This window comes from Phacochoerus africanus, chromosome 8 (assembly GCF_016906955.1).
Source record: "Phacochoerus africanus isolate WHEZ1 chromosome 8, ROS_Pafr_v1, whole genome shotgun sequence".
NCBI lineage: Eukaryota > Metazoa > Chordata > Mammalia > Artiodactyla > Suidae > Phacochoerus > Phacochoerus africanus.
The window spans coordinates 46,091,343-46,103,985 of NC_062551.1; positions in this window are offsets into that span (position 1 = coordinate 46,091,343).

The window sequence follows — 12,643 nt, forward strand, 5'->3', positions numbered from 1 at the left end:
CGCCCGGCAGGGGCTGGGCCGGCCCACCCTGGGGGTTTCTGGGAAATGTAGTCCCAGACTAGCGGGCTGGGGACGTGGCAGGGGAGAGTTTAGACGGAGGGGAGTCTGGGAAGGGCCTGAGGAGGTTCAAGGACAACGACCCTGAGTGCGGAATAGGATGCCAATACTAAACTATATACCGTGCAATACGGTATTCAAACATGTATAAGTATGTTAATACAGGTAAAAAGACACAGGTAATAAGATCTCTAGAAAGTCACACTAATATTTTTTAACAGTAGTTACTTTCTAGTAGTGTAATTGTGAGTTTTTTCTTCTTACTTTAAGAGCGTTCCTTTATATTTTGGCCATTGTCATGTCCTTATTATAAAACATTACTTACCAAATTTTATTAAATATAAAATGAATAAGTATTGTGGACACAAATAATCAGTAAACCAACTACAATAAGGAATAAAAGAGTTTTATTCCACCTGCGCAGGAGTACTGGGGTGGAGATGGGGGATGGGGATCTAGGCTCTCCCTAGCTGTGAGAAACTGCTCCAGAGAAGCATGGCTTTTAGCACAGTTTTATATCATGTTAGAACGAAGACCATTCATCAAACATGACATGGGAACATTCCTTCAAGATTTCAAAAGAGACAGATTAGCACGTACACAGCAAGTCAGTATAGCCTTGGTGTCTGGGAAGGGAATCTTATCTTTGAAGAAGCACTGGCATGGGCTTATAGGAAGGAAAACATTTATCCCTATTTTCAAAGTGGACATTCTTTACTTGTGGATCATGCATTTTTTTCTTTAATGGTTAAAGAAGATGTATAATGTATAATAAACAGGATACAAGGCTGTTCTCACAATATAAAGTTCAGGCCAAATTATGTACAAGCCAGTATGACTTTCCCATACCTCAGTATATGAAAACTGCTTACATCAGTATTGATTCTGAAATTGATGAACTATAGAAAACAAAAAAGTGGGCCAGATTTTTTGAAATTCAATTTGGTTCTAAAAGATAAATGGGAGTTCCCATGATGGCGCAGCAGAAATGAATCTGACTAGGAAACGCGAGGTTCAATCCCTGGCCTCGCTCCCTTGCTGTGACCTTTGGTGTAGGTCGCAGATGCAGCTCAGATCTGGCGTTGCTGTGTCTCTGGCATAGGCTGGTGGCAACAGCTCCAATTAGACCCTTAGCCTGGGAACTTCCATATGCCGAGGGTGCGACCCTAAAAAAGACAAAAGACAAAAAAAAGATAAAAAGATAAATGAAATACAATAAGCAATAACAAAACAAAACATTAACTCAAAACAAAAGCATTAGAAATGTGAAAAGTTAAACCATACACATTATGTTTAAAACAATTTTGAGGCTTTGTGCAACTTCATGACCATAGTAGAAGTAACTAATTTTCTAATAAAATTCAAATTACTGATTTCTACTAAGAAGTAGAAAACCTGGGAGTTCCCGTGTGGCTCAGCTGGTTAAGTATCCCATGTGGTCACTGTAGTGGCTGGGGTCCCCGCTATGGTGCATGTTCCATCCCCGGGTTAAGAATTTCCACATGCCTTGACTGTGTGAAAAAAAAAAAAAAAAAAAGGAGCAGAACACCTAAACAGAACAGTAACCATAATGAAATTCAAATGTCTTAAAACATGTTCTATTAAAAAGGTACTAGATGCAGAGTTCCCGTTGTGGCTCAGTGTAACGAATCCAACTAGGAACCATGAGGTTTTGGGTTCGATCCCTGGCATTACTCAGTGGGGTTAAGGATCTGGCGTAGCTGTGAGCTGTGGTATAGGTTTCAGATGCTGCTCGGATCCTGCGTTGCTGTGGCTCTGGCATAGGCGGGCAGCTACAGCTCCAGTTAGACCCCTAGCCTGGAAACCTCCATATATGGTGCAGCCCCAGGAAAGGCAAAAAAGACAAAAAAAAAAGGTACTAGATGGTTATAACTGAGTTACTGAGTTTTAGTGTTTTTTTTGTTTTTGTGTGTGTGTGTGTGTGTGTTTTGTTTTTTTGTTTTTGCCACAGCCATGGCATTCAGAAGTTCCCAGGCCAGGGATCAAACCTGCAGTGACCCAAGCCGATGCAGTGACAATGCCGGAGCCTTAACCCATTGAGCTACACAGGAACTCCTAGTTTTAGCTAATTTTTGAACTAAATGTTTAGTTGATTCAGATTCTAGGAAAAGAAGGAATTTTCTATAATTAACTTTGGTATAAAAATTGATAATGACAGACCAAAAGAAAAGTACTAATCAGTTTCATTTGCATTAAAAGCTAAACAGAGACATAAATTTTTTTAGGAGTTTACTTGAGTATACATCAGTTTGAATCAGACAGCATCAAGATGAAAGTAAATAAGAACACGCAACAAATGGGAGCTGGTGGAGAGATTTTCATAGAGAAGTCTCCAAAACAAAGCAAGGAAATTACTTGACTGGCTATAGCTTAAGCAGTCGCCTTATCTGGTAAAGCTCAGTTAGCTGTTTGTGATTGGTTGTTCATGATGTTTATTTTCTCTGATTTTAGTGAACTGACCTTGCTTGATTAGGTTTTGGTTTCCTTCTACAGGCTACCAAGGCATTAAATCCACCTCAAACTAATAGCCTGCTCCTTTAATTATTTAACATGTGATAATAGATATGAAAGTTCCAAATCAAAGGTTGATTTCAATGTAGTATAAATGTGTACAAAGAATTATGCCAAAAGATTTCCTAATGTTAGAAGAACAACAAGGGAGTTCCCGTCGTGCATAGTGGAGGAATCCAACTAGTATCCATGAGGATGTGGGTTTGATCCCTGGTCCCTCTCAGAGGGTTAAGGATTCAGCGTTGCTGTGAACTGTGGTATAGGCTGGTGGCTGCAGTTCCAATTCAACACTTAGCCTGGGAACTTCCATATGCCACAGTGAGGCCCTAAAAAAGAAAAAGAGGAGTTCCCGTCGTGGCTCAGTGGTTAACGAATCTGACTAGGAACCATGAGGTTGTGGGTTCGATCCCTTGCCTTGCTCAGTGAGTTAAGGATCCGGCATTGCCGTGAGCTGCGGTGCAGTTCTCAGACTTAGCTCAGATCTGGTGTTGCTGTGGTTGCAGTGTAGGCCGGCGGCAACAGCACCGATTAGACCCCTAGCCTGGGAACCTCCATATGCTGCAATAGCGGCCCTGAAAAAAGATGAAGGACAAAAAGAAAGAAAGAAAGAAAGAAAGAAAGAAAGAAAGAAAGAAAGAGAGAGAGAGGGAGAGAGAGAGAAAGAAAGAAAGAAAGAAAGAAAGAAAGAAAGAAAGAAAGAAAGAAAGAAAGAAAGAAAGAAAGAAAGAAAGAAAGAAAGAAAGAAAGAAAGAAAGAAGAAAGAAAATACCAGCGTTCCCATTGTGGCACAGCAGAAACGAATCTGACTAGAATCCATGAGGATTCGGGTTCAAGGCCTAGCCTTGCTCAGTAGATTAAGGATCCGGCGTTGCTGTGAGCTGTGGTGTAGGTTGCAGATTCGGCTTGGATCCTGCACTGCTATGGCTGTGGCGTCGGCTGGCAGCTGTAGCTCTGATTCGACCCCTACCCTAGGAACTTCCATATCCCCATATCCTGCAGGTGCGGCCCTAAAAAGCCAAAAAGAAAGGAAGGAAGGGGGCAGTTCCCATCGTGGCGCAGTGGTTAACGAATCCGACTAGGAACCATGAGGTTGCGGGTTCAGTCCCTGCCCTTGCTCAGCGGGTTAAGGATCCGGTGTTGCCGTGAGCTGTGGTGTAGGTTGCAGACGCGGCTCGGATCCCGCGTTGCTGTGGCTCTGGCGTAGCCTCCATATGCCTCCATATGCCGCGGGAGCGGCCCAAGAAATAGAAACAACAACAACAACAAAAAGACAAAAAAAAAAAAAGAAGGAAGGAAGGAACCTTCTGGAGTTCCTTTGTGGTGCAGTGGCATTGTCACTGTAGTGGCTAGGGTCACTGCTGTGGTGAGGGTTCGATCCCTCTCCTGGGAACTTGGCCATGCCAAAAAAAAAGAAAGAAAATGCTTTCTAACACCTCTGACTCCCAAATATTTCCGCTTACATATCATTGGCCAGATTTAATTATGCATTGTTGCCCTTAGTCACAAGGTAGGTTGGAAAATAAAATACTGAATTCTTCCACCATGTATAATGGAAATCAGCAAAGAAAAGGTGGGCTAAGGCTATCTGTTGTGCCTGTCACACATCAGTGTATAACATACTCACTCACCAACAGAGAACTGGTTTCTTGCAGGAAAGGTACAAACTTGTGCCCAGAATGAAGTTTCTGGCGAAAGAGACAATGTGAGCTTAGAAGTTCCCTTGTGGCAAAGTGGGTTAGGGATCCAGTGTTGTTGCTAGCTGCTGTGGCTTGGGACACCGCTGTGGCATTGGTTGATCCCTAGCCCAGGAACTTCCCCATGCCAGGGACGCGGGCAAAAAAAAAAGAGAGAGAGACAGACAGACAGACAGAGGAGAGACAATGTAAGCTTAAGACATGGGTAAAAATTACAAAGCTAGAACTAGAAATACCTGCAAATCAGATTCTTTTGGAAAGAAGTAAGAGGGCAAGGCCTCAGGAACAGGAATGAATAGGAACCTCTGATAAAACCTGTGAGGAAGGGCCAAGGTGAGACTCCCGGCAGTGGCAGAGGCTGGTGATGTTTTGGATGGAGCATTTATTCCCAGGGTAGAAGAGCACAGACTCTGAGGTCTGTGGACAGAGTTGAGAGTGACAGGTAGATGGGGTTTGGGCAGCACAGAAGGCGGAAGTCCTTACTCAACAACTTAAATAGTTCATTTGTCATAGAAACTGAAAATGTGTTATACACAGTGTTCAGTTAAATACTCTGTGAGTGTACAGACACAGTAAGCAGAATTGCTATTTCCTTCATATTTTCTTTGGTTATGATTATGGAACTACAAAAAGTTATAACAGCAATTTTGTGTCACCCCTATGCACACTTTAATGAACAATGTCAGCTTTCAATATTATTTTCTTTTTCCTTGTAATGTTTGTTCTGATTATATTTATAAAAAAATCTAATTTTATGTCTGTTGATTCTGAAAATAAAAAATTGGAAAAAAAAAAAAAAAAAGGAGTTCCCATCATGGCTCAGTGGTTAATGAATCTGACTAGGAACTATAAGGTTGCAGGGTCAATCCCCGGCCTCACTTAGTGGGTTAAGTATCCATTGTTGCCTTGAGCTCTGGTGTAGGTCGCAAATGCAGCTCTGATCCTGCACTGCTGTGGCTTTGGTGTAGGGCAGTAGCTACAGCTCTGATTAGACCCCTAGCCTGGGAACCTCCATATGCCACAGGTGTGGCCCTAAAAGGACAAAAGTCAAAAATAAAATAAAATTAAATTAAAATTAAAATTTAAAAAATTGGGACTTGTGTTATGTATATCTTTTTTATTTTTCAAGAAATTTATCTATTACATTTTCCAAAAGTCTTGGTCCACAATGGGTTGCAAACTTTAAATAAGGAAAGAACAAAAACCCTGCCTACCCCAGAGCCACAGCAACGCAGGACTGGAGCCGAGTCTGCGACTTACACCACAGCTCACAGCAATGCCGGATCCTTAACCCACTGAGTGAGGCCAGGGATTGAACACGCATCCTCATGGTTCCTAGTTGGATTTGTTTCCGCTGAGCCACAACAGGAACTCCATGAGGAGCTACTTTAAAAGCCAAAAGACAGGATGGGATATTTCCTTAGTCTTCTCTGAAAAAATAGCTAAGTAGTTTTCTGTATTCTAGTTAATATGACCAAAGAAATAAAATAAGATCACATCTATATCCTTAATGAAAATTTCAAGCCCAGCTGTAATTTCCCTCCTGTAACATTTATGTCCCCGAATAACTAAAGACCAACCAGTGTCTGAAATAAAAGAGTGCAAAAGATAAATTGGGAGTTACCGTTGTGGCTCAGTGGTTAAGGAATCTGACTAGGAAACATGAGGTTGCAGATTCGATCCCTGGCCTTGCTCAGTGGGTTAAGGATCCAGCGTTGCTGTGAGCTGTGGTGTAAGTCGCAGAAGCGGCTCGGATCCTGAGTTGCTGTGGCTCTGGGGTAGGCCGGTGGCTACAGCTCTGATTAGACCTATAGCCTGAGAACCTCCATATATAGCGGGTGTGGCCCTAGAAAAGACAAAAAGACAAAAAAAAAAAAAGATCAGTTAATTTATTCAGAGGTACCCCTCTTCCACCTCTAACACTGGGGCTATCAGTCAGCCCATGGGATATTCTTGTCTTCTGCTGCAAGCTCAAACACCTCTTATGTCCATCTTCACTTCACTGTTTTTTTTTAAAGATCAGACCAGTTTGAGTGGCTCATATTTCAAATAACACTTGTGACTTATTTTGCATCTTCAGTATTTGTCCCTTTAAGGAAATCCCAGACATAGTAGAAATCACTTTTGCAAGCTAGATGACAGGAGATCTTATAGTCCAACATGCAACAAGAGAGTAAAATTTCACAAAAGTTGCTAATACAATTTTTTTTCTTTTTAGGGCTGAACTTGCGGCATATGGAAGTTTCCAGGCTAGAGGTTTAATCAGAGCTACACCACAGCCACAGCATTGCAGGATCTGAGCCAGGTCTATGACCTACACCACAGCTCACGGCATCGCTGGATCCACTGAGCAAGACCAGGGGATGAACCCACATCCTCATGGATACTTCTGCTGTGCCACAAAGGGAACTCCAAGGCTAATATAAATTTATTTGACCCAAAACAACTTTGGAATGGGGAAGCAGTGATAGTATAGCTCTCTGCCAAGTTCACTTAACAGAGACTATATCAGGAGTATCACATAACGGCTGCTCATGTTGCTTTTGGTTGTCAAATTTAGTTAGAGGAGAAAGAGCAGCTGGTTATCTGGGAACACTAAAACAGTTTTTAATTATGCCCCAGAAACATTTGCTAAAGCTTTGCCTTAGTTTTTACACTGGAGCTCTGCCCAAAGCCTGATGCAGTGGACATTCATCTGTATGTATTGGTGACAGAGTTATCAGCTGAAATTGCCACTGTGGCTAATGTCTCCATGGGTTGCCAAGCTAAGAAAATGAAACACTGAGAATTAAGTTATCAAAAATTAAGAACTTTCATATATATACAACCTAAAGGACTCAGCCAATCCACTCCTAGGTATTTATCCAAGAGAAATGAAAACAGAGATCTACACAAAGACTTGTACACAAATGATCATGGGAGCTTTATCTGTAATGGTCCCCAAACTGGAAATAACCCAACTATTCATCAACAGATGATTGGATAAACAAACTGAATACCCTTATTCAGCAAAGACAAAAAACAATCTGCTGCATATCAACAACATGGATGAATCTCACAACATCTGAGCAAATGAAGCCAGATACCAAAGACATGGTATGATTCCACTTATATGGAATTCTAAATCAAGCAAAAATAATCTATGGAGATAGAAGTCAAAAGAGTGATTACCTCAGAAGAGGATGCTAGCTATTGTCTGGGAAGGAGGCAAGGGAACTTTCTGAGTAAATGGAAAATATTCTATTTCTTGCTCTGGGGGAGGGATACAATTATATGCATATGATTCATACTTAAGAGTGTATATTATATGTAAATTATACCTCAATTTTTAAAAAAAGAGTGAAAAAAAAAGAAATTAAAGGTCTTTAGGTGTCTCCAGACATGTCTCTACAATATTTTATTAGCCTCTTTGCTGAAAACTTCATCTTGTCCTGCTTTAACTTTATCCCATCTTCCTGCTTGAAAAACAGTCACAGTGCTGGTAAAAGACTTAAGCTTAAGAACAAAGACCTAAAGGCATATGGTCAGCTGAATGAGGACCTAATGCATTGGTCTAGGCAGCCAGACCTGTGCAGATTGGCACGCTGTCTGCACAAGCATGATATGTCCTCTAAGGGATAAAAGAAAGAGGAACTCATGGCCAAGTGGTTTATGAGCGATCTTTAGCAGAATATGCATTAGCAAAGAGAACCAAGGTGCAAACCTAGGCAATGCAGGGTTGCTGCTAATAGGCATGCCATTTGTGGAAGCCAGTGAGGATTCTCTGGAATGCTCTGCATAGCTAACTCAAATGCTAATGATTGTTATGTGCCTAAAGGTCAGAGTAGAAGCTTAACCTTTTACCAGCTAAGTGGCTTTTAAAATAATAAAAGAACTTATAAAATAGTAAACAAACCCTATATCCTCCACCCATAGCCCCTCCTCACTTGACAGTCATCCTAAAGAGCACAAAGAAAGCAGTGTGGTTTCTTGAGGCAGTGCTCTTGGTCCCTGACACCTTGAGTGCCCCGGTTCCCACCTTTACTTAAGATAAATGTCTCTGTGTCTTGTTTTATGTTAACTTTTTTCTTTAAGTTTCACAGCACCCGTTCTTCAGCCCCATCCTGCTGAGCTGGTCTTGGCTTTTAGGGAGTTCTTTTGTGGTGCAGAGGGTTAAAGATTGAGTGTTGTCACTGCAATGGCTTGGGGTCGCTGCTTTGGCACAGATTTGATCCCTGGCCCAGGAACTTCCACATGCCAGAGATGCAGCCAAAAAAAAAAAAAAAAAAGAAAAGAAAAGAAAAGAAAGAAAAGGCCTTTAGTAATTAAGAAAGTGGGTGGGGAAGTTTTAGAGTCAAGTCAGGTACAGAATAAAGGATGAAGTTAGAATGGGCAAATAACCTGATACCTGTGGACTACTCAAGGGCTTACAAGTATTTCAGACTTATGTGTAGGCTTTAAAACATGAGAACTACAATATGAAAATTATCATTTATGTCTCTAAAATTCAATTAGGCAAGATTAATACAACACAATTTTATGTAAAATATATAAAAATAATTTTAATATAGGCTGTAATGTGGGATTTTTTTTTTTTAGGGCTGCACCCATGACATATGGAGATTCCTGGGGGTGGGGGGTCAAATTAGAGCTATGCCACAGCAATGCTGGATCTGAGCCTCGTCAGTGACCCATACCACAGCTCATGGCAACGCCAGATCCTTAACCCACTGAACAAGGCCAGGGATTGAACCTGAAACCTCATGGTTCCTACTCGGATTTGTTTCTGCTTTGCCATGGCAAAAACTCCATATGTGGGCTTTTTTTTTTTTTGTCTTTTTGCCTTTTCTAGGGCCGTTCCTGTGCGGCATATGGAGGCTCCCAGGCTAGAGGTCCAATTGTAGCCGTAGCCATTGGCCTACACCAGAGCCACAGCAACGTGGGATCTGAGCCACATCTGCAACCTACACCACAGCTCACAGCAATGCCAGATCCTTAACCCACTGAGCAAGGCCAGGGATTGAATCTGCAACCTCATGGTTCCTAGTCAGATTCATTAACCACTGAGCCATGAAGAGAACTCCCATATGTGGGGTTTTTTTAATAGTACATTTATTTGATTTCAAGTGTGCTGAAGCCTTCATAACTCCTTAAAAGTTTCAATCTTAAAGTAGCAGTGACTCTTCCTTCATTTCCTCTCTCCCCTCTGTGTTTTGTCTCCCTCATTCCCACACTTGAGTTGGAAGTATTCTTCTACCCCAAGCATCCTGGCCTCTGCATTCTACATTTCAACTTGGTTCAACACACCCAATTTCCATTCAATTATCGGCGAAACGACTTCTCACTTGGCCCGGGTAGATCAATAGGACGTGGGATTCTCTCTTATTAGAGATCTTCTTGACCCCATTTCCCTGGTCTACAGGCCTCAAAACCATCAAATTTTCCCACAGACAAAACTAACCAAAATTGAGGTTGTCTTTGGGCAAACTCCAAGGCCCAATCTACTAAATCCAAAGAGAATGCCCAATGTAACATGCTTAAACAAAGCATGTACCATCCTTCTTACTTTAGCAAAACCCTATACGGCCTTCCTAGTAATTCTTGGGACATAGTCTAAACAGAAATGGAGACTTCCAACGAACCCCTTGAAAATCATAGGAAGAATAACTTCCATCAAAATTTCATCTGAAAACTTTGACTTTACAGACATTCTATCTTGGGAAGTAGGGGGTTATTTATTTATTTATTTATTTATTTATTTATTTATTTATTTTCAGAGCTGCTTTTTATTTTCAGTGAACTTTGGTTTTGCTGGGTTTTGTTTGATATTTTTACCTCAGATGCACACAGTTATATTAATAACAAACTTCAGGTTTTACACATGATTGGGCACTGGTCCATTCAGATTTGGTTATTTAGTTGGTTAGTATGGTAGACTTTGACACTGTAACATACTTTTTAACACCTTTCTCTAGGCCCTTCCTTAGAAGAGGATTATGCTTCCTACCCATTGATATCAGTCTTGGTAATTTGTGAAAGTGGCACATGCCAGTTCAGAGCAGAAGCTTTAAGAGCGGTTGCATGGTTTCACCATCTCTCTATCCCCTCTGCCCTGAGACTGCCATGTTTTACACAAGTTCTACTTCTTCAGTCTAGGTCTGGAATAAAGATGACATGGGACAGACCAGCTGCCAGTTTACAATGGACATGAATGAGTGAGAAATAATTTTGTTGTGTAAGTCACTAACACTTTGTATCTGTTTGTTACAACACAATAATTTATCCTAAACTGATCAATGTAGTTATTTTATTTATTATTTATTATTTATTTATTTATTTATTTATTTATTTTTGTCTTTTTGCTATTTTTTTGGGCCACTCCCGTGGCATATGGAGGTTCCCCGGCTAGGGGTCGAATCGGAGCTGTAGCCACTGGCCTACACCAGAGCCACAGCAACGTGGGATCCGAGCCGCGTCTTTGACCTACACCCCAGCTCACGGCAACGCTGGATCGTTAACCCACTGAGCAGGGGCAGGGACCGAACCCACAACCTCATGGTTCCTAGTCGGATTCGTTAATTGCTGCGCCACGACAAGAACTCCTTATTTTTAAATTTTTTTTAGAGGTGGATTTTATTTTTTATTTATTTTTTTGTCTTTTTGCCTTTTTGAGGGCCGCTCCCACGGCATATGGAGATTCCCAGGCTAGGGGTCAAATCGGAGCTGTAGCCACCGGCCTACCCCAGACCCACAGCAACAAGGGATCCGAGCCGCGTCTGCGATCCACACCACAGACTGCGGCAACGCCAGATCCTTAACCCACTGAGCCAAGCCAGGGATCGAACCCGCAACCTCATGGTTCCTAGTCGGATTCGTTAACCACTGAGCCACGACGGGAACTCCCAATGTAGTTATTTTAAATGTTATAAGCATCCTGAACCCACCACCCAGTGTAATATGTATAGCCTTGATAAAAAGCTTATGTATAACTATATATAAACTCTCCCCATCCCCCTTCCTCTCCCAGTGGAGTAATCGTCATCCTGAATCCTGTGTTCATCAGTTTCTCATTTTACCTTTATGCAGTTTTACTGTTTCTGTATGCTTTGCTAAAAATTAGTATGTTTTTATTTAATTATTTTTCACTTGATTAAAAGTTAATTGATTTTTTGGAATTTAGTTTTCTTCTAATATTATCACATCACTAAGATTTGCTACTTTGCTGTATCATTGCACTTCACTCATTCTGACTGCTACATATTAAGTATTCCATTGTGAGAGTAAAGCACTTTCTCCCGTTGATGGACATCTGGGTTGTTTTTATGTTTTGGCCATTAAGAACAGTGCAGCAGACTAGGCGACCAATCACAGCTGCAGCTGCTAGCCTATGCCGAAGCCACAGCAATGCCAGATCCTTAACCCACTGAGCGAGGCCAGGGATCCAACCCTCACTGCCATGGATACTAGCTGGGTTCTTAACCCCCTGAGCCATAATGGGAACTCCTGCTTTTCCTGGTGAGAATATAAATTGGTGCAGCCACTATGGAAAATAGTATGGAGGTTCCTCAAAACATAAAAATAGAGTTGACATATGATTGAGCAATCCCACTCTTTGGCATATAAGACAAAACTATAATTCACAGCAACAGCACCATTCACAATAGCCAAGACATGGAAACAACCTAACAGAGGAAAGGATAGAGAAAATGTGGTACTTATATACAATGGAATACTACTCAGTCATAACAAAGAATGAAATAATGCCTTTGGCAGCTACATGGATACACCTAGAGATTATCATACTAAGTAAGTCAGAATGAGAAGATAAATACCACACATCCCTTTACATGTAGAAGCTAAAATATGACACAAATGGAGTTCCCTGGTAGCCTAGTTGTTAAGGATTCCGTGTTGTCACTGCTGTGGCTTGGGTTCAATCTCTGGCCTGGGAAATTATGCATCCTGCAGGTGCAACCAAAAAAATTTTTTTTAATTTTAAAGGCACTAATGGTTTTCTGTATATCATGTAAATTGTAGAGATGGTATAATGAAAAAATTACCTGAAGTAAGGGTTGGTTCACGTATTGTTGCAGAGAATGAGACCTTTTAGAGGAACATACTGCTCAGGGTCTTGGACCACCACTGCTTCCAATCAAAACTAGATAGGTAGATAAATCAAGGTTTGTAGAAGAAATAAAATGATCCTTAAGTTGACTGAAACAATTATACATAATTGGTTATGGAACCTCAAGAAAATAAAAGGCTTTCTTGTTTCAAAATACGGTAATAATCAACAATGATATTAATGCCTATCCTGGTTGTATGGAAACTTAGAGGGCCAGAAGACTAATACTGCAGAGTTAATTTCTCAGGAAAATCTT